The sequence below is a fragment of the Oryzias latipes genome, chromosome 19, assembly GCF_053564925.1.
Source record: "Oryzias latipes strain Hd-rR chromosome 19, Olatipes_Hd-rR_3.1".
In the NCBI taxonomy this organism is placed as follows: Eukaryota; Metazoa; Chordata; class Actinopteri; order Beloniformes; family Adrianichthyidae; genus Oryzias; species Oryzias latipes.
In genome coordinates, this window is record NC_136255.1 from 27,070,028 (window position 1) to 27,092,437 (window position 22,410).

Consider the following 22,410-nt stretch of genomic DNA (forward strand, 5'->3'; position numbering starts at 1 on the left):
CATCATAATTTCATTGAACCCAGTCACACTCCATGAATGGCGCTCCCGATTACATTATAGGTCCGTGCACGCATTTACAATGATTCCCTATTGTCCGTCTAGCGACTTCCACCTGTACGCGTGTAAGCGCTCCAACTTAAAAATTCCTCCCAAAGTCAAACGAAAAAGAAAAAAAGATCTCACCCCGTCCTTCGGGTTAACGTCAGGGAGTCTCAGTTTGCTCTTGGTCACTTTCCAGCCACGTCCATCCCCAAAAGAAACTAATAATAATCCTAACGGCAGAATTTTGAAAGGTCCACGTCAGATCCTCCTCTGTATCTCCCGATGGTCGGTTTCCGGGGTATTCCGTGCGTGCTTGCTCCTTGGAAGGGCCTTCTTAGTCTCCCTTTCCCTCTCGTCAGAGTTTTCCACTCTCCTTAGGCTTCCAGCCCACCTTGTCTGTCCCTTTTTAACCCGGAAGCCATGCCGTGTGTTAACGCACCCCAGCTGATCGCATCAGCTGTGAGGAGTGACGTCAGCGGCATCCCCGGTACACAAATACCCAAATTACACACATACACTAAAATAGAATAAATAAAAATCACCTCATAGGGTGTAAAATACAGAAAACATGATACATTTATGTGGCTTTGTCACACTGATATTTCCTCCTCTTCATCATCTGATGTTTCCTCGTCTTCATAATCTCATGTTTCTTCGTCTTCGTCATCAGACTTTTCTTTGTCGTCAGACGTTTCCTCTTCACCCAATCCAGACTCAGCAGACTGAGAGTCAAGCGCTGAGTCTCTGTCTTGATCATCCACAGATGGACTCACAGATCTTCTGAAATATTCTGAAATCTCTGGACAGCTTTGATCTGGGACGACCACAGGAGTGTCACTCTTGTACTTTTTCCATCTTGCTGGTGTCAGAACCATTTTTAACCTTCTCCAGAGGGAGACCTTTGCTTTGGCTCTGATTGGCTGGAACAGTTGGTTTCTTCTCCCAGAAGTTTGCACACGACTGCTTCATCAGAAATGTCCCAACTTTCCACTTCCTCCCTTTCATTGTTGGATGGTTCAGTGTTCATTTGGGCTGGAACCTTCTCAGAGATGTTCTCCAATGTTTGTGAAGGAGAAGCATCTAATTCTGGCTCAGTCTCTGGGTCGGAAGGAGGTGTGGTTATGCTGACTGGATTTGTGAAGCTTCAGTTTCAGGCTCACTATCAGTGAAGGTCTGATGTCCTCTGACTAAGTCAATATTTTTATGGATTGAATGATAAATATCTGGGTCTATAAATATTGTTGGATTTTGACAACTGCATCCTCCTGGAACTACCTGGCTTGAACCTGATGCTGTATAATGAGCTAACAGGTCTGGATCTGCAACATCCACCTGGAACTAACAGGTCTGGATCTGCAACATCCTCCTGGAACTAACAGGTCTGGACCTGCCTTTCATTCTGAGGTCTGTACTCTTCACTTCTGATAAGTGTTTTCGTTTGTGGATGATGGCATTACTTATTTCATTCATAGGCCTATGTAACGGTTTCAGTTCCTTTGTGTTTTGTTCCTGGGTTTCCTGTTTTATTTTGTAGTATTTCCTGTTTTGTTGTTGTTTTGAGTTTTACCTTGCCCATCAGTCCTGAGTGTTTCCACCTGTGTCTTGTTGCCTTGTATGTATTTAAGTGCTGTCTTTCCCTTCCTCCTGTGCTGGTCCATATTGTATTCTTCCCCGGTTTTCGAGCTTAGTGCATTTTTAGTGTTTCGAGTTTCTAGCCTGCCGTATGCAGTGGTTTTGGTTTTGTCTTTAGTTTTGTTATTAAACCCCGTTCCCCTGCAACCTCCTGCCTCCTCTCCTCTCTGCGCCTGTGTACTTCCCTTTCCCCCCGTGACAGCCTATTGGTCTTTTGGGATCTTGGGATGAGCCGTTGTTTCTGGGCCTATAGCAGGGGAACTGAAAATCCCCGTGATCAATTTGCTACCAGTTCACATGCTCTGTAGCTTTTCTGAGTTCAGAACAGTCACTGACTCTGTTGGATTCTGGTATAAACTTGATGCCAGCTTTGCCCAGAGACCTGTTCAAACTTCAGTGCATCCTTGCTCTGTATAATGATGTCACTTGTTCACTCAGTGGAGGACTCTGTCTTACTTCTCCATGTCAAAGAACTGATTCAAAACTGATTTCTCCACTGTTTGGTCTGTTTTTGAACAGCTCAGGAATAAGTGTCCTTCTGTTATAAAAAAGGCCAAATCAGAATACTTTTTAGTCCGTCACTAATGAGAACCTTAACTACCCACAGAAATTCTGGAAAGTGATCAAGTCTATCTCTGGGTCTGAAATGACTCAACCCCTTCCTCAAGCATTTTTTATCATCAGGTTCCTGGTTTGATTCTGCAGGAATGTCCTCAACAAAGTCTTGCATAGAATCCCCCATGTTTTCTGGGAACCCATTTAACTTTGTATCTTTTACTCTGCATGAAGTGCATGATGCTTTAAAGGCATTGGATCACAGAAAACCTCCTGGGCCAGACTTAATGGAGTCTTACTTTTTGAAACTGGCAGCAGATTTTATTGCAGAACCACTTACAATTCTTTATAATCTGAACAACAGGACCCAATGCTTTAAACATGAAGGTCTCTGTTCTATAATTGTTACTGTCCACAGGGGGGTGCCACAGTCTTAAACGATTGAAACCCTGCACAAAGCTGTTGTTGCTGTCCAGCATTCACTTATTCAGTTAAAATGACTTCTCAATGCTGACAATTTTAAGCTAATGTTGTTTTCAAACTCAAAGAAGGTCCCTGAAACAATTCCAATGGTGTCCACCTTGGATGGAAAAGTCATAGAGTATTTTCACGAATACAAGTACTTGGGTGTCTGGATTGATGACTCTCTCACCTTTAGACCTCACATTGCAAACTCAATCCCTCCAGACAGGTTGGATTTTCTACCATTCTGGAGTTGCTGAAGGTGTGAGGCAGCTGTCTGGTGGGGGCTTACTCTCCAGCCCCCGCTCAACCATGAGGATTTTAATGCCCATGTGGGGAACAACAGTGGCGCCCAGAAACATATGATGTGAACGGCTTCCCTGCTCTGAACCGGAGCAGGGAGGCCATTGGACCTCGTCATGGATTTTCCGTGAACAGACACCATGTTTGACCCCAAAGGTGTTCAGGTCGGTTGTGTCTGCATCAAGACAAGGATCACGCGGCGTTGCTGCTCAAAACTTCTTTATTTTCCCCCAACCCCCCCAACATCTTTATCTCAACCTTTGCAGTCAAAGAGCTTCAGCTCTTAAAGGTGCAGTAACTCACTACTTATTAACGTTGCTTTAACCGCAACCAACACGACATTAATCTGAACACTTTCAGACATAACATTCCTTCCCCCCCTTCACTGAAACGGAACCTCCAACTCTCCCACCCCAGTGTCACCATCACCCAGTCACATAGTCTCTGTGCCAGATAGATGGGCCTCTTATCCTCTCTGGCTGTGCTGGCTGAACTTTCGCTTCAGGCCTGAGTGGCACACCTCCGAGCCCGGTTGGTCCCCGGCCTGGCTGGCCAAACCAAGGTTGCTGTGGATGACGGAGATGACATAGGTGTTTTCGGGGCTGGGACTTTGTGCAGACGGTTTGAGTGCCACCGTGTCCCACTTTCTAGTCTGTAGGTGGCCGACACCAGCTTCTGAGTGACCTGGAGAGGATCTGACCAGTATGACTGAAATTTATGCTGGCGGTGAGCCCGTTTAATCCTGACCCAATCCCCAACAGCTAGTGAAGGGGTCTGCACTCAATGTGTGTCGTCAAATTGTCTCTTCATCCGAGCCTGTGAATTTATAACCCGGGCCCTGACTTTCTGCAAACCTTGAGTTCCCTGTGGAGGGACAGGCTGTGCCCTCAAACAGTCCAGGGGTTGTTTCAGTTTGTGACTAATCATGAGCAGAGCCAGGGACACCCCAATGGTGGACAGAATGTCTGCCACTGTGTTAGCACGCCCTGGAATAAACTCCAAGCTGAAGTTGTTCTGGTGTAGCCGGTCAGCCCACCTCAGCAATCTCATGGTTTTGTGTCCGGACCCCTGAGTTGCCAACGATGACGTCAGTGCCTGGTGATCTGTGCGTATGGTGAAAGCCCTACCATATAGATAGACATGCCAGAGTCCCCTCTGCCCCACCGAGTACTTCTGCTCAGCTGGAGTGAAAGCCCTGGAGGCGAACGCCACTGGTCGTTCCACCCCCTCGTGGATCTGGGAGAGCACAGCACCAAGGGCCACGCTGGAGGCGTCACAGGTGACCAACGTAGATGCCATCTGGCTAAAATGGGTCAAAGTGGGAGGAGAGGTGAGCTGCTGTTTTATGACACGCACAGCCTCGTGGCAGGCTGGGGTGCAGTCCCAGAATGTGTCTTTCCGAAGCAAGCTACACAAAGGAGCTGTCTAGTTGGAGAAATGTGGGATGAATCGAAGGTAGTAGGCAGCCATCCCCAAGAAAGAGAACAGCTGGGCTGGTGACTGAGGATCTGGCAAAGACAGAATGGCCTCCATGTGAGACAAAATGGGCGCTATTCCTGCCTGTGAGAGCCTGAAACCCAAAAACTCAACCTCCGTATCACCAAACACGCACTTCCCAGCATTTAGTTTCACGCCATGCTGTTTGAAACGTTGAAAAACTTGCACCAGATGAGCGTCATGCAGTGCCATGGTGGGTGCGTGTACGACCACATCATCCAGATAGATGGAGACACCCGGCCTACCTGCCAGGATGAGCGACATAATCTACTGAAAACAGCTTGAAGCTGAGGAAAGACCAAAAGCCATGCGTTTAAATCTGAACACCACCACATGTGTAACAAAAGCTGTGAGGTCCATCTTAGCAGGTGCAAGGGGAACCTGCAGGTAGCCATTTTGGAAGTCCATCTTACTAAAGACAGTGGAACCATGAAAATGACTGGCGAGCTCCTCAGCTGTAGGCAAAGGGTACTAATCAGGAATTATGGCTTTGTTCACATCTGACGAGTCAACATAAAGATGCAGATCGCCCCCTTTTTTCCTTGCTACCACCAAATTAGACATCCACGGTGAGGCGTCAACCGGTTCGATAACATCCTCTTCCACTAGGTGACCCAGCTCAGCCTCAACTTTATTGCGCAGGGCCAGAGGAATGCACCCCAGTGGTTGGATAACTGGGTGTACAGACGAGTCAACAGTGGGCTGGTGCACAAAGGCGGACATGCGACCGAGCCCTGTGAAGAGTTGGGGGTAGCGATCTGGCCAGGACGAGACGACCTGCAGGACACAAGTGCCACTAGAATCCATCACCGAAAACCCGAGAGCAAGGAACAAATATAGGCCCATGATGTTAGCCCCTCCCTGAGTGATACAGAACTCTGCATCCGGAGCACAATGTTGATTGTAAGTAACAGGGAGACGAACAACGCCCAGAGTGGAGATAGGAAAATGGCCATAACCAGATAGATTCCAAACTGTAGCTTCCAGACGCACACGGCTGAAGAAACGATCATATGTGGATTTATTTAAAATTGACACCTTAGCACCTGTATCTACGAGCAGTGGAATTTGGGCTGTGCCCACACGACAGGTGCAAAGCTTGAAAGCTGGAAGTGAGCTCTGCACTGAATTAATGGGAATGGTGGAAGGGCCAGCGCGCGTCGGAGAAGAGCGACAGCAGGGTGCAAAATGGTTCAGCTTGTTATAGTTACGGCAGCGTTTCCCGTTTGCAGGACATGACTGGTCTCTAGCAGAGTGTTGATTGGAGCCAAAGTTGTTACAACGCCAGGACCCACTCATTCTGGGTCTGCTGTCAACGTTCTTGTACGGTAGATCATCATGCGTCGGTGATGATGACGTCACAGGTGGGTCTGCAGCGCGGGCGAATCAGTACGCCTCCAACAGGGCAGATTCCAACTGTCTCCCGATCACTAAAGCATCTGCTAATGTCATGGAGTCAGATTCCAGTAACAGCCTGTCCCTCAGCTGAAGACTGTTTTTTAAATAAATATTCAACTATGAGTCCATCCTCTAATGTCCCAAAATCGCAGAGTTTTGCCAGCTCACGTCTCGCCAATACAAAATGTGCGACTGTCTCACCTGGCTGCTGACAGCGCTGCCGAAACTCAAAACGACTCATCCGACGGCTCCTACCCAAACAAAACAGAACTTAAGTGCGGCCTTGGCCGTAGCGTACTTATCATCTGAGAAGGTGAGCACTGCAAAGATTCGTTGTCCCTCCTGTCCAAGGCAATGGCGGAGAAGCGCACATTTCCGCGCTTCGGCCAGATCCATGTGGCCCAAAGCCAGCAAATAGTCCTTGAATGACGCCAGCCATCGGTCCCACGGAACCACGAGACCCCTGGCACGGTAAGAAAGGCGCCGGCAGAGGCGAAGTGAATTCAGACATCCACGTTTGCCAAATGTGTCTCAGCGACCTCTGTGAGAAGAGCTTCAGCCAGGGCAGCCACCATACAGTAAGGCTCTCTGGACCCCGTACTCCCAGAGCGCCCTCCACAGGACACCAGAGGGGACACGGCTGAATGTTTTCTCCAGATCCACCAAATACATATCGACTGGATGAGTGAACTTCCCCAAAACCCTTTATAACCCTGCAGAGACTGTAGAGCTGGTCCACTGTTTCACGACAAGGACAGAAACCGCACCGTTGCTCCTGGATCTGAGTTTTGACTATCAAATGAATTCTCTTCTCCAGAACCCTGGCATAGACTTTCCCAGGGAGGCTGAGGAGTGTGATTCCCCGGTGGTTGGAACACACCCTCAAGCCTCCCTTCTGGAAAAGGGATGTGTCAGCCAGGACACTCCCACAGAATCCAGGGACTTGAGGTACTCGGGTAAGAGCTTGTCTAACCCCCCCACCTTGAAACTCAGGAGCTCTTTTACTGCCTTTTACTACCCTTTAGTAAATTGGTTCTTCCTTTGTCCACCAGCTCATCACCTGCAGAGGGTTTGTGACTCTCCGGATGCCTCTGGAGCCTGAAGTTTTCCCACACCGGACAACAGAAGGGCATCAGCTTCTGCTGGTGGACGCCATGGGCATGGCTAACAGGACTCGTTGCTGAATCTGGGGAGCAAACACTGGAACTGTAGGAGGATGGTGTTCTGGCTTTGGCATGACCTATCATTTGTGGTGTTAGGGTTTGTGTCTTTCTGGGTCTTTTAACAATGGTATTTTTATTATTAAATATTTGTGTTTTTGTACATAACCTGTCTCAGCTTTCGGTGTGGGAGAGGCCTGCATTCAGTTTAGTTTTAGTTTTCTGGTGGCTCCGCTTTGCAGCAAGTAAAGGGGAAATCATAATGCAGCAATTGAGCCTCAGGATGCAAAGAACTGGAATTGAAAAAGAACAGGTGTATTCAGGATGAAGTGGCCTCAGCACAACCTTGGCTGAAGCTTCCTTTTGATGGCCGGTACCTGACAGCTCCCCTCTGGAATCTGTGTGTGTGTGTGTGTGTGTGTGCTTGTGTGTGTGTGTGTATACTGGTGTGTATGTGTGTGTGTGTGTGTGTGTGTGTGTACTAGTGTGTGTGTGTGTGTGTGTGTGTTGGTGTGTGTGTGTGTGTGTGTGTGTGTGTGTGTGTACTATTGTCTGTCTGGTTGTCTTTCTTGAAAGACGTCCCTGTTGACCTCCTTATTGTTCTGGAGCTGTTGAGCTGTCATCGCTTGTGATTGGTCGGCATCTGTATCATCCAGACCTGACATCGGGTGTTGCCGTCACCTTCCTTGTGAGAGGGGTTTAACCCCCTACATCTTTAGGGATGCTCCCAAACTGGTAGAAATGTTTCAACATGTATTTGTGTTCAGTCTAAGAATTCATAGCACTCCTGATTTGGTTGAGTTTTTATTTTCCAAATCATACAGACTAGATGAGCACAAAAAGTGATTTGACATGAACTGAAGGGCTTTTTCCAGCGTCCACGCCAACAAGATTTACTGATAGAATGCCATTTCCAGAAGAGATGATGAGGACAACAGAAACATTGGATTCCAGTGACAATAACAGGAAAATCATCAGGAGTTTCTCAGTACAGCAGGAAAATGACAGCAAATCCAAAAATCTGATGGAAACATTCAGAAAACTGCAGTAAAAGTCCAAAGAAAAAACCACAAACCAGATGAAGAAATCAAAGAGAAAAGAAAAACCATCAAAGAGGTGATTGTCCCCATCAGCCACAGATGCAGCATGAACACATCTGTTCAAAGATGTCATCTGATTGTTTCAAAGAACCAAACCCTTTTCATGACAGCAGATATCATTAGCTGTTGTCTTTGTCTGGAGGCTAGAAGGTGAAATCATTTCTGTCAGACACATTTATTTCTGTTCTCATCAAGAAGCTGAACCCACACAGGTTGTTGTTTCACCATCTAGCCCTCTAGAACCGGTTTACTTAATGAACTTTGAAGAACAGGAACCCAAATGCATCAATTTCAGATCCTGACCTGCCCTGAACTCCAAAACAGATTCCAGAGCCAACATCTACTTCTCTTGCCGGTACCGAAGGTTTTCCATTTGTCATAAAAGCCTCAAAATTTCGGTTGTTGGATGTTGTGAATTTAAAGCCACCCAGACGATTTCCAGCATTATTGGGCCAAAGAGTGAGGGAGGTAAAGTTTTCTCCATCCTCAAACATGAAAGAGTAATGATTATCACCCTCTCTCCCAAACATCCTTTCATTTCCGTCAGACATCTGGACCTTTATACATCTCACTTGGGTTGGTCCGGCCCACACATCCAGCTTTTTAAGCACAGCTCCATTTTGTGCACCGTCAAAACTACACGGGCCTCCTCCTTGTCCACCAACCAGGGTAAGTGGTGCTACGTACGGCATGTTGTCGTTGACTTGAAAAGTCTAAAATAGAAAAAAATGTATTTTTTAGAATGACAGTTAATGAAGATAAAGAAGCAGATATTTTGTTTTGTTCATTATAAAAACACAGCAGAACCAAATGACTTTTTCAAACTTGATCCATTTGACAAACCTGAGCTTGTTGCAAAAGGAGGAAAAGTTTCTTCCCTTAGACTTCTGGGAGAAGTTGTTTCCTCTGAAGACAGTCTGGAGCAGGACCAGACTGAAAAAGATTAGAAAATCCAACAATCTTAACCAACTCATAGCCTAAAACACACCAAGATCCTGACATTTGTCTGTAGAAAATACACAAAAACCAAGAACTTTCTAAAGAACTAAAACAGGACAAAGACCACAGCATCATTTGAAAGAAATGGAGACATTCTAGAAGAATGTTTGATGAAAAAATCAAATGAATGAAAGCAGGACATCAAGAAAACTCACCAGAGCAGCTGAAGCTGAAGTTGTGCTGGTTGAGGCTGAGTCTCATCCTTAAATCAGACTCAAAGTGGGCGGGGCTCACATAGAACTTTGTTCCATGTCTGTAGGGAACGCCTTCATCTCATGACAGCCAAGAACATTTCATCCCATATTAAGACAGTTGGAGACAAATGGAGCGGAGTTTGAGGTTTTTCATAAGCCTATTTACAACCGTCAAGATATCAGGTTCATTCTTTAAAACCAGTTTCTGTTTTTCTCAGTAAAACTAAATCTTGTTCAGACTCCTCACTGTTTTATGTTGTGCAATAACAAATCCAGATGTTCCTCTTTCATCAGTTCCAAAGTAGACCATGACTCCTGGAGCCACCTGTAATGACCTGAACACCTTTGGGGTCAAACATGGTGTCTGTTCACGGACAAACCATGACGAGGTCCAACAAGAGAACGCAGCTCCGGTTCAGAGCAGGGAGGCCGTTCACATCACGTCCTTCTGGGCGCCACTGTTGTTCCCCCCATGGGCATTAAAGTCCACATGGTTGAGCGGGGGCTGGAGAGTAAGCCTCCACCAGACAGCTGCCTCACACCTTCAGCAACTCCAGAATGGTGGAAAATCCATCCCCTCATTCATTTATTTATTAGTTTTCTTCTTCCATTTTTTCCATTTCGAGGGTCACGGGGCTGCTGGAGCCTATCCACATCTCTTGTAGGTTAAGGCCGGGGACACCCTGAACAGGTCACCAGGTCACAATCACACACACATTCAGAAAATTTAAAGTAACCAATTATTAATTAACCAATTAAAGCCAGAGAAAACCCACACAAACTCCACACAGAAAGGTCCCACATTGGTGTTCTGGTTCAGGCCCCCCAGCCGGGACTTGAACCGGAGGCCTTGCTCTGAGACAAGAGTGCTAACCACTGTGCCACCGTGCAGCCCCAAATAATTACTTCCCTCAGGGAAATACAAATAAATGAATATGAATTCTTTAAAGTATTTTTTTGGAGTTTTGTTTTGATATTCTGTCTCTCCATACATCTACTATTAAAAGTATAGAATTATCAGCAAGTGATCAAACAGTTTTTATTCTCACTATGTAGTTAATTTTTCACGATGTTTCATGAGAACATTTGGAAGAAGTCAGAGTGGCTCCAAAATGTCACATGTTTTCCCACGAACCTCTTTCCAACCTTCAGGGCATCAGAAACATTTTATAACCAGTTTCTATTGTTTTTCTGAAGCACAAAAACCTTTTCATGTTTCAACGTGATTCTGTTTTAATGTTGTGAAATTGAAAAAAGATATCCGACTCTCTTATTAGCTCCAGAGAAGACCAAACGTCTGACATAAACACAAACTACAGTCCTGTGATGTCAGGGGAGGTTCAAGAAGAGAGGTCCTTTCTGATTCACCTTTCTCCTGTTTCCTTCTTTGTTCTCCTTAAGAAAGTCACCATTTTGAAGGAATGTGAGTGACCCACCTGGAGGAGAAACCATTTCATTGGTGGTCTGGGGGGCATGAACAGACACCCGTCAATTTTCTGAACCTGTATTATCCTTGACGGGGTAACGGGGCTGCCAGAGCCTAAACAGGTCATTTCTTAGAAAAACTGAAAGAACAGACTAGTTTGTGTCTCAGAAGGAAGGAGTATATGTGCAGACGTGCAAAGACAGAATCATCTCTGTTGCAGAAATGACAACAAAAGGTTTATCAAAGATTTGCTGGTGTTATTTTGTTACAGATCATTTTTTAAACAATGACTCAATTCTTTTATTTCAAATCAGTCAATACAAGATTTTGAAAATTTGAATTTTAAAGGGAATTGGAAGAAGCTAGGCTGCACTGTGGTGCAGTGGTTAGCACTCTTGCCTCACAGCAAGAAGAACCCAGGGACATGAAAAACTACATCAACGGGGGACCTTTCTGTGTGGAGTTTGCATGTCCTCCCCGTGTATGCGTGGGTTTTCTCCAGGGTCTCCAGCTTCCTCCCACCGTCCAAAAACACGCGTCATAGGTTGATTGGCAAACTCTAAATTGTCCATAGGTGGGAGTGTGAGAGTGAATGGGTGTGTGTTTGTGGACATTCTACCCTGCGACAGACTAGCGACCCGTCCAGGTTGTCCCCTGCCTTCGCCCACAAGTGGCCGGGATAGGTTCTGGCAGCCCTGTGAACCCGAAAGGGATAAAACGGTTAAGAAAATGAATGAATGATGAATTGGAAGGAGCTTATGCTTATACAAATCCAACCCCCACTCAACACCACTCCTAACCGTCAACAAAAAAATTAAGCATTTGACATAACGTTAAGACACTACATACACAAGACAAAGACAGACGAACATGCCCAAACACTCCGACCACACCCACCTAAAAGAGAAGGAAAAATAAAAGGGAAGAAAAAAACAGAACACCTCAGCTGAAAAAGTGCATGGTGCCTCTTTCAGCCTACTTCCCCCTCCCTTCTCTCCTCTGCTCTGCTGATTGGAACCAGCTGCCAATACTCTCCTGATCAAATGCCTTCCTTCTTAAGGAGATCCAACCCCAGCATTCATCGCCTGTTTGTTACACCCTGCAGTGCTTATGTCTGGCCTCCAAGTTAAGCTAAGTATCTTAGTCTGGCTTTGTACTTACCATGCCTTGTCCTTTGTACTTACCACGCCTGGTCGCTCGTCTTCAGGTTCCACTCCACGGGTATTGCTGGTTCCTCCTCGTTGAGAGCTCCTTGCTTCATCCTGCTCAAGCTACGTCGTCATCCTCGCCATGCTCCGGTCTGACCCGAAAGGATTCCGCCTCGCTGTTACACAGCAAGGATTAGCTCTAGGACGGGAAGCCAGATCACTCAATCAGATAGCCACCGCGAAGCAAGATGTTTTGACGCCTGGATGGGATATCCCAAACCCTGATGGATTTAACCGGACAACAATCAGCTAATGCTACTACCAGCACCTCACCCCCTACTTCCGGGAACTTGGCATCTTCCGCCGCTACCTGGACTCACGAAAATTTCCAGCTTCAACCAGAGCCTTAAAATGTCAACTTATTTTCCAGCAGGCTCTGCGGTATTACCACGCTGACCACAGCAAGATTACCCTCATAGTAAACTCTCTCAGGAGCGAAGCACTACAATGGGCTCAGGCATGCCTAACTCTAACCCCATTTTTTAAGTACCTTTTGAGCGTTTCATAGGTGAATTTTGCCTGGTGTTCGATCAACCCCGCAAGGACGAGGAGGTGGCCAGTCGACTTTTGGGCCTCAAGCAACGCAACCGATCGGTGAAAGATAATTTAATTGTTTTCCGAATCTTGACGGTGGAGGCGGGTTGGCCGGGTATTGCTCTAAAAGGTGTGTTCTACCAGTCACTAAATGAAACAATCAAAGACCACTTGTGTTCTCAACCAGAAACTAGAACCTTTGAGGAGCTCGTCACGAATGTCTGCGGTCAGACATCCGTCTCCGGGAACATCAGGTAGAACGCACCCATCACAAAAAGAAAACTGTTACTAATCCTTTTGATCCATCCATGAATCCAGAACCTCCCTCATCCATACCCCGGGAGCACGTTGGAAGAACTTCAGAGGAACCAATACAAATTGGACACTCAAAACTTACACCTGAGGAATGACATAATCGCAGAGATAAAGGTACCTGTTTTTATTGCGGGCAACCAGCTCATCTCGTCCATCAATGCACTCTGGGTTATACGTCATATAAACGTTGCGTATGCACAAAAGAAGGCGTACGCCACTCTCGCAATAATTGATATTTATAAAAAGCAAACTTGAAGGGGAAAATGTGGTGTCCTTCACGCAAGCTCTGACCCAGGCGTACGCATAAAAACCGGTGAAATGAGAAATGGTGACACCGTCGGCAGATGGAAGAAACACGTGAAAGTGACAGTGTGTGCCAAATCGTGCTGGCATGTGCTGTGCTACACAATGTGGCACAGCTTAAAAACGTGCCTCTACCCCCTGGCGCCGATTGCTGTGTTGGCCCCGACCCTGTGCGCCAGCGTTCCGAAGCGATGAGTCGCTTGTAAAGAACAACAAGAGGTGTGGAAAATATTATTTATTCAAGAATTCCCTCATCGTGCAGTGTATGTCAGTCAGGGCAGTCTTGATTTCGCCCAACTCCTTGGCACCTCTCTGATTGAACTACTGACTTCCCCTCTGCATTTCAAGAACTGCATCGGTGAGGACGCGTCCACTGCTGGAGGGTTGAGAGCCGCGTGCCGTGGAGATGCTGGGTCCAGACAGCTGGTCAGCTGCAGCGTCGTAACCACTGGCCCCGCTGGAACACCCAGCAGCTAAAATAAAATTGTTCTATATTAATAAACTGTAATTGTGTAGCCTGCATACACGTGACTTGACTGCATTCATTTGAATTATTTCTCTTACCTGTGTCACCCAGTTCATCTGGCGCGTCGATGTCCCCCTCCGCCTCAGTCACCACTCCACTTAGGGATTCCCGAATAATTGCCGCCAGTCTCTCATCAAGAGGGTCAGCTCCGGTGATCCCTTTTCCCCCGCCCGTGGCAGACACACTCTGGCGATGGAGCGCTAGACGTTTTTTATGCCTCGACTTTGATGTCCGACCATTTCTTTTTTATTTCGGCCACGGTCCTGAGGTTGTGAGGCTACTGCATTTACGCTGTCTGCCACCGTTTGCCACTCACGTGCCTTTCTGGCATTAGTAATGCCCACACTGTGCCCTCCAAACAACATTTTTCTCCTCTTTTCCACCTCGCCGATGATAACTTCTACTTCACATTGAGTGAAGTTACGTTTTTTTTGATTTCCTCTTTGTGTTTGCCATGGTTTCGCAATCAATGAATATTCATTTGTGGGCGTTTCACAGACTATTTATGGGCAACTATGGGCGTGTCATGAAGCCGCAAAAGCTGCACCACATTTAGAATTGATTGTGATTTATTAAGGAAAGATGCGTAGGATGTGCGCGCGCACGGTTTTATAAATAAGAATATTTCTGTGCGTACGCACGTCCTATGTTTCATCCGTACGCCACTTCTGACGCAAATGCTACGCAAAGTTTAATAAATGAGGCCCCATTAACCCCCGCTTGATGACAGGCCGCGGGCGGGTCACTCATCTCTTTCCACGGAGATAAACTTCCTATAAGTCCCTGTCAAGCTATATCCCCATTCAAGAACCCGTGAATGCAAAGCCGTCATAGACTCTGGTGCTGAAAAAAGTTTTATTGATAACCATCTTGTTACCGAACTCAATCTTCCCACAGAACCATTGGATCACCCTGTCAAGGCCGCTGGACTGGGGGTCCAGCTTCTCTCTCGCATTACGCACCGTAAGAAGCCAGTGCTACTCATCACCTCCGGTAACCATCACGAATTCATGCAGTTTTATATCACTCAAACAGTCCAATCTCCCATCATCCTAGGGTTTCCCTGGCTGCGTACTCATAACCAGCAGTTCGATTGGGCGAATCACCACATCACCAACTGGAGTACTGCCTGTATGGCTAACTGCCTCCGTTCTGCTATCCCTTCGGTTCCACCCAGTCATAATCCAGTTCCAGAGTTCATTGATCTCTCTAAGGTACCCCCCTTCTATCATGATTTTAAAGCCGTGTTCAGCAAATCCAAGGGAATGGCTCTTCCCCCACACAGACCCTATGACTGCTCCATAGAATTACTGAACGGCGCCACCCTACCTAAAGGCAGGTTGTTTAACTTATCAGGCCCCAAGAAGCTGCAGCGTTTTCCTTCGTCCAGAAGAAAGATAAGTCGTTGGGACTCTGCATCGACTCCCGTGAACTTAATCAAATTACAGTGAAAAACAAGTATTCTCTTCCCCTCATCAGCTCTGCTTTACACTCCGTCCAAGAAGCAAAGGTTTTTTCAAAATTAGATCTCCGTAATGCTTATCATTTGGTCTGTATGAAGGAATGGAAGACCGCGTTCAATACCCCGTTAGGTCATTTTGAATATCTGGTGATGCCTTTCGGGTTAACCAATGCCCCCGCCATCTTTCACCACCTCGTTAATGATGTTCTCTCTAATTTTTTGAACCGTTTCGTTTTCGTCTACCTTGACGATATTCTTATTTACTCTCGGGATCAGGATCAGCATGCACACCATGCCGTCAGGTTCTCGAACGCTTACCGGAGAACCAGCTATTTTGGTGTTGATGTTATTAAGTATCCGCCGAACTATTTCTTCCTCTGTCATGTCGCGTTTCCACTTCAGACACAAAGTCCTATAGTCATAGGCAAAGTCACGTAAACACTGCTCCGGCCTCTGCACAGTTGTTCTTAATTACTCTTCCACTTCACTTAAATAATCAGTTGGCAGAAAAGCGGATAAAAAAGCCTCCTTGAATGTCAACCAATCATGCACAACAGATTTAGTGGCTTTCCACCAGCTTAAAGCAGGTCCCTTCAGAACCGCTGACAGGGCTCCTAACAGTTGATGATTTGATAAGGGTCTAAGGTCAAGATAGTTTTCACACTGTTCAATGAAATTCAGCGCATCCGAGGTCTGCGGACCACCGAACGTGGGAAAATCCAACCGAACGGGAGGTTTGGAGTAAAAGGAGGTTGCACCAGACTGACTTATTTGGTGTGAATGACAGGGAGTGGGTCTTACAATGTAATCTGTTTCGATGGATATGGCTACTGTTCGCCGTGGTAGAGGGGCACTAACAGTCCTAAGTTTCTTTAGTTGGTTCTGCCATTTCTCATCCCTTCGCAATAAACAGTTCACCACATCCTTCTCTAGCTTTTATATGCTGGACATTAAAGGTTTTTCTAGCTTAGCAAAGCTGATGTCCACATACTCCCTGAAATTACTTTCTCGGTTAAGAGAGCTTGTGACAGATGCTCTGAAAGTTTATTCTAATTCCTTCACATGATCTTTAAGTGCTGCCACCTCCTGAGCTAGATTGGCATTCTCCGTTTGACAGTTTTGTTCTTGTGTATGAGCTTCTTCTGTCTCAGCACCTTCAACCCCAGCATCCTCATTCACATCATCCACTTCATAATCCTCATTGGATAAGATAATTGTTGTGGGTTGACTATGGAACACAAATGAACATATGAACAACCACTTAAATCAAGAAATGTTCTTTAACCATCATAATTTCATTGAACCCAGTCACACTCCATGAATGGCGCTCCTGATTACATTATAGGTCCGTGCACGCGTTTACAATGATTCCCTATTGTCCGTCTAGCGACTTCCACCTGTACTCGTGTAAGCGCTCCAACTTAAAAATTCCTCCCAAAGTCAAACGAAAAAGAAAAAAAGATCTCACCCCGTCCTTCGGGTTAACGTCAGGGAGTCTCAGTTTGCTCTTGGTCACTTTCCAGCCACGTCCATCCCCAAAAGAAATTAATAATAATCCTAGCGGCAGAATTTTGAAAGGTCCACGTCAGATCCTCCTCTGTATGTCCCGATGGTCGGTTTCCGGGGTATTCCGTGCGTGCTTGCTCCTTGGAAGGGCCCTCTTAGTCTCCCTTTCCCTCTCGTCAGAGTTTTCCACTCTCCTTAGGCTTCCAGCCCACCTTGTCTGTCCCTTTTTAACCCGGAAGCCATGCCGTGTGTTAACGCACCCCAGCTGATCGGTCAATGGTGCCGGGTCACACATAGCAGATCCACTAGATAGCATGTTCCCTTCGTGGCGCTGTACTCGAATGAGGTGGCCCAACGGTCAATGGTGCCGGGTCACACATAGCAGATCCACTAGATAGCATGTTCCCTTTGTGGCGCTGTACTCGAATGGGGCAGCCCAACGGTCAATGGTGCCGGGTCACACATAGCAGATCCACTAGATAGCATGTTCCCTTCGTGGCGCTGTACTCGAACGGGGGCGGCCCAACGGTCAATGGTGCCGGGTCACACATAGCAGATCCACTAGTTAGCATGTTCCCTTCATGGCGCTGTACTCGAACGGGGGCAGCCCAACGGTCAATGGTGCCGGGTCACACATAGCAGATCCAACAGATAGCATGTTCCCTTCGTGGCGCTGTACTCGAACGGGGGCGGCCCAACGGTCAATGGTGCCGGGTCACACATAGCAGCCATACTGGGAAATGAAATGAAAATGGAATGCCGCCGAAAACACAGCCCATTTTATTACACACTGATTATACATTTACAATTTTCTTCTTCTGGATGATTTTGGTGTTGGGGGCTTTGTTACCCGAAAGTTTTATGGAAATTTCTCATGGAATTGAACGGAGCCTTATGCCAAACGAAAAGATGTGAATGCCAACTTAAAGAATGTGGAAAATTAAGTATGTCAAATAAATATTTCTTACTGCAAGAGTTGTCTCCGCAACATGCCATTCAGATGTCTACATAAAAGTAAAAACTTCTGAGTTTTTTTAAGGGTGAACCAGAGCACCAGGAGAAAACCCGACTTTGGTTTAGTTCAAGTCTTAGTTCTTTAATCTTCTTTTAAACTGGCATTTGCTCGCTGGCATGAGCACCTTTTTAAATCTATTTCCACATGGAAATCTTCTGTCCACTTGTGTCTTCAGATTGATCAGAACACTTGACATCTTCATCAGCTGATGTTTCATCTTCATCAGCGGACATTTCTTCCTCGTCATGTGATGTTCCTTCTTCTTATTCATCTGATGTAACACTCTACAGTTCATTTAGAGTCTTAAGATAATTGTCGTGGGTTGACTATGGAACACAAATGAACAAATGAACAACCACTCAAATCAAGAAATGTTCTTTAACCATCATAATTTCATTGAACCCAGTCACACTCCATGAATGGCGCTCCCGATTACATTATAGGTCCGTGCACGCATTTACAATGATTCCCTATTGTCCGTCTAGCGACTTCCACCTGTACGCGTGTAAGCGCTCCAACTTAAAAATTCCTCCCAAAGTCAAACGAAAAAGAAAAAAAGATCTCACCCCGTCCTTCGGGTTAACGTCAGGGAGTCTCACTTTGCTCTTGGTCACTTTCCAGCCACGTCCATCCCCAAAAGAAACTAATAATAATCCTAACGGCAGAATTTTGAAAGGTCCACGTCAGATCCTCCTCTGTATCTCCCGATGGTCGGTTTCCGGGGTATTCCGTGCGTGCTTGCTCCTTGGAAGGGCCTTCTTAGTCTCCCTTTCCCTCTCGTCAGAGTTTTCCACTCTCCTTAGGCTTCCAGCCCACCTTGTCTGTCCCTTTTTAACCCGGAAGCCATGCCGTGTGTTAACGCACCCCAGCTGATCGCATCAGCTGTGAGGAGTGACGTCAGCGGCATCCCCGGTACACAAATACCCAAATTACACACATACACTAAAATAGAATAAATAAAAATCACCTCATAGGGTGTAAAATACAGAAAACATGATACATTTATGTGGCTTTGTCACACTGATATTTCCTCCTCTTCATCATCTGATGTTTCCTCGTCTTCATAATCTCATGTTTCTTCGTCTTCGTCATCAGACTTTTCTTTGTCGTCAGACGTTTCCTCTTCACCCAATCCAGACTCAGCAGACTGAGAGTCAAGCGCTGAGTCTCTGTCTTGATCATCCACAGATGGACTCACAGATCTTCTGAAATATTCTGAAATCTCTGGACAGCTTTGATCTGGGACGACCACAGGAGTGTCACTCTTGTACTTTTTCCATCTTGCTGGTGTCAGAACCATTTTTAACCTTCTCCAGAGGGAGACCTTTGCTTTGGCTCTGATTGGCTGGAACAGTTGGTTTCTTCTCCCAGAAGTTGGCACACGACTGCTTCATCAGAAATGTCCCAACTTTCCACTTCCTCCCTTTCATTGTTGGATGGTTCAGTGTTCATTTGGGCTGGAACCTTCTCAGAGATGTTCTCCAATGTTTGTGAAGGAGAAGCATCTAATTCTGGCTCAGTCTCTGGGTCGGAAGGAGGTGTGGTTATGCTGACTGGATTTGTGAAGCTTCAGTTTCAGGCTCACTATCAGTGAAGGTCCATGGAGGTCCTATGCCAGTTTTGTCTGATGTCCTCTGACTAAGTCAATATTTTTATGGATTGAATGATAAATATCTGGGTCTATAAATATTGTTGGATTTTGACAACTGCATCCTCCTGGAACTACCTGGCTTGAACCTGATGCTGTATAATGAGCTAACAGGTCTGGATCTGCAACATCCACCTGGAACTAACAGGTCTGGATCTGCAACATCCTCCTGGAACTAACAGGTCTGGACCTGCCTTTCATTCTGAGGTCTGTACTCTTCACTTCTGATAAGTGTTTTCGTTTGTGGATGATGGCATTACTTATTTCATTCATAGGCCTATGTAACGGTTTCAGTTCCTTTGTGTTTTGTTCCTGGGTTTCCTGTTTTATTTTGTAGTATTTCCTGTTTTGTTGTTGTTTTGAGTTTTACCTTGCCCATCAGTCCTGAGTGTTTCCACCTGTGTCTTGTTGCCTTGTATGTATTTAAGTGCTGTCTTTCCCTTCCTCCTGTGCTGGTCCATATTGTATTCTTCCCCGGTTTTCGAGCTTAGTGCATTTTTAGTGTTTCGAGTTTCTAGCCTGCCGTATGCAGTGGTTTTGGTTTTGTCTTTAGTTTTGTTATTAAACCCCGTTCCCCTGCAACCTCCTGCCTCCTCTCCTCTCTGCGCCTGGGTACTTCCCTTTCCCCCCGTGACTTAATGGAGTCTTACTTTTTGAAACTGGCAGCAGATTTTATTGCAGAACCACTTACAATTCTTTATAATCTGAACAACAGGACCCAATGCTTTAAACATGAAGGTCTCTGTTCTATAATTGTTACTGTCCACAGGGGGGTGCCACAGTCTTAAACGATTGAAACCCTGCACAAAGCTGTTGTTGCTGTCCAGCATTCACTTATTCAGTTAAAATGACTTCTCAATGCTGACAATTTTAAGCTAATGTTGTTTTCAAACTCAAAGAAGGTCCCTGAAACAATTCCAATGGTGTCCACCTTGGATGGAAAAGTCATAGAGTATTTTCACGAATACAAGTACTTGGGTGTCTGGATTGATGACTCTCTCACCTTTAGACCTCACATTGCAAACTCAATCCCTCCAGACAGGTTGGATTTTCTACCATTCTGGAGTTGCTGAAGGTGTGAGGCAGCTGTCTGGTGGGGGCTTACTCTCCAGCCCCCGCTCAACCATGAGGATTTTAATGCCCATGTGGGGAACAACAGTGGCGCCCAGAAACATATGATGTGAACGGCTTCCCTGCTCTGAACCGGAGCAGGGAGGCCATTGGACCTCGTCATGGATTTTCCGTGAACAGACACCATGTTTGACCCCAAAGGTGTTCAGGTCGGTTGTGTCTGCATCAAGACAAGGATCACGCGGCGTTGCTGCTCAAAACTTCTTTATTTTCCCCCAACCCCCCCAACATCTTTATCTCAACCTTTGCAGTCAAAGAGCTTCAGCTCTTAAAGGTGCAGTAACTCACTACTTATTAACGTTGCTTTAACCGCAACCAACACGACATTAATCTGAACACTTTCAGACATAACATTCCTTCCCCCCCTTCACTGAAACGGAACCTCCAACTCTCCCACCCCAATGTCACCATCACCCAGTCACATAGTCTCTGTGCCAGATAGATGGGCCTCTTATCCTCTCTGGCCGTGCTGGCTGAACTTTCGCTTCAGGCCTGAGTGGCACACTTCCGAGCCCGGTTGGTCCCCGGCCTGGCTGGCCAAACCAAGGTTGCTGTGGATGACGGAGATGACATAGGTGTTTTCGGGGCTGGGACTTTGTGCAGACGGTTTGAGTGCCACCGTGTCCCACTTTCTAGTCTGTAGGTGGCCGACACCAGCTTCTGAGTGACCTGGAGAGGATCTGACCAGTATGACTGAAATTTATGCTGGCGGTGAGCCCGTTTAATCCTGACCCAATCCCCAACAGCTAGTGAAGGGGTCTGCACTCAATGTGTGTCGTCAAATTGTCTCTTCATCCGAGCCTGTGAATTTATAACCCGGGCCCTGACTTTCTGCAAACCTTGAGTTCCCTGTGGAGGGACAGGCTGTGCCCTCAAACAGTCCAGGGGTTGTTTCAGTTTGTGACTAATCATGAGCAGAGCCAGGGACACCCCAATGGTGGACAGAATGTCTGCCACTGTGTTAGCACGCCCTGGAATAAACTCCAAGCTGAAGTTGTTCTGGTGTAGCCGGTCAGCCCACCTCAGCAATCTCATGGTTTTGTGTCCGGACCCCTGAGTTGCCAACGATGACGTCAGTGCCTGGTGATCTGTGCGTATGGTGAAAGCCCTACCATATAGATAGACATGCCAGAGTCCCCTCTGCCCCACCGAGTACTTCTGCTCAGCTGGAGTGAAAGCCCTGGAGGCGAACGCCACTGGTCGTTCCACCCCCTCGTGGATCTGGGAGAGCACAGCACCAAGGGCCACGCTGGAGGCGTCACAGGTGACCAACGTAGATGCCATCTGGCTAAAATGGGTCAAAGTGGGAGGAGAGGTGAGCTGCTGTTTTATGACACGCACAGCCTCGTGGCAGGCTGGGGTGCAGTCCCAGAATGTGTCTTTCCGAAGCAAGCTACACAAAGGAGCTGTCTAGTTGGAGAAATGTGGGATGAATCGAAGGTAGTAGGCAGCCATCCCCAAGAAAGAGAACAGCTGGGCTGGTGACTGAGGATCTGGCAAAGACAGAATGGCCTCCATGTGAGACAAAATGGGCGCTATTCCTGCCTGTGAGAGCCTGAAACCCAAAAACTCAACCTCCGTATCACCAAACACGCACTTCCCAGCATTTAGTTTCACGCCATGCTGTTTGAAACGTTGAAAAACTTGCACCAGATGAGCGTCATGCAGTGCCATGGTGGGTGCGTGTACGACCACATCATCCAGATAGATGGAGACACCCGGCCTACCTGCCAGGATGAGCGACATAATCTACTGAAAACAGCTTGAAGCTGAGGAAAGACCAAAAGCCATGCGTTTAAATCTGAACACCACCACATGTGTAACAAAAGCTGTGAGGTCCATCTTAGCAGGTGCAAGGGGAACCTGCAGGTAGCCATTTTGGAAGTCCATCTTACTAAAGACAGTGGAACCATGAAAATGACTGGCGAACTCCTCAGCTGTAGGCAAAGGGTACTAATCAGGAATTATGGCTTTGTTCACATCTGACGAGTCAA

General features: G+C 46.6%; 1 long non-coding RNA gene across 1 annotated transcript; it reads right to left on the reverse strand.

Moving 5' to 3' along the window:
• Nucleotides 1-7,837: 7,837 nt before the first annotated feature.
• Nucleotides 7,838-9,394, reverse strand: LOC111946385 (uncharacterized). The gene is made up of 3 exons (XR_002872081.2): nt 9,304-9,394; nt 8,993-9,082; nt 7,838-8,862 (listed from the first exon to the last, which is right to left on the reverse strand). It is a non-coding gene; the product is annotated as an uncharacterized LOC111946385 (long non-coding RNA).
• Between the last annotated feature and the right edge of the window lie 13,016 nt (nt 9,395-22,410).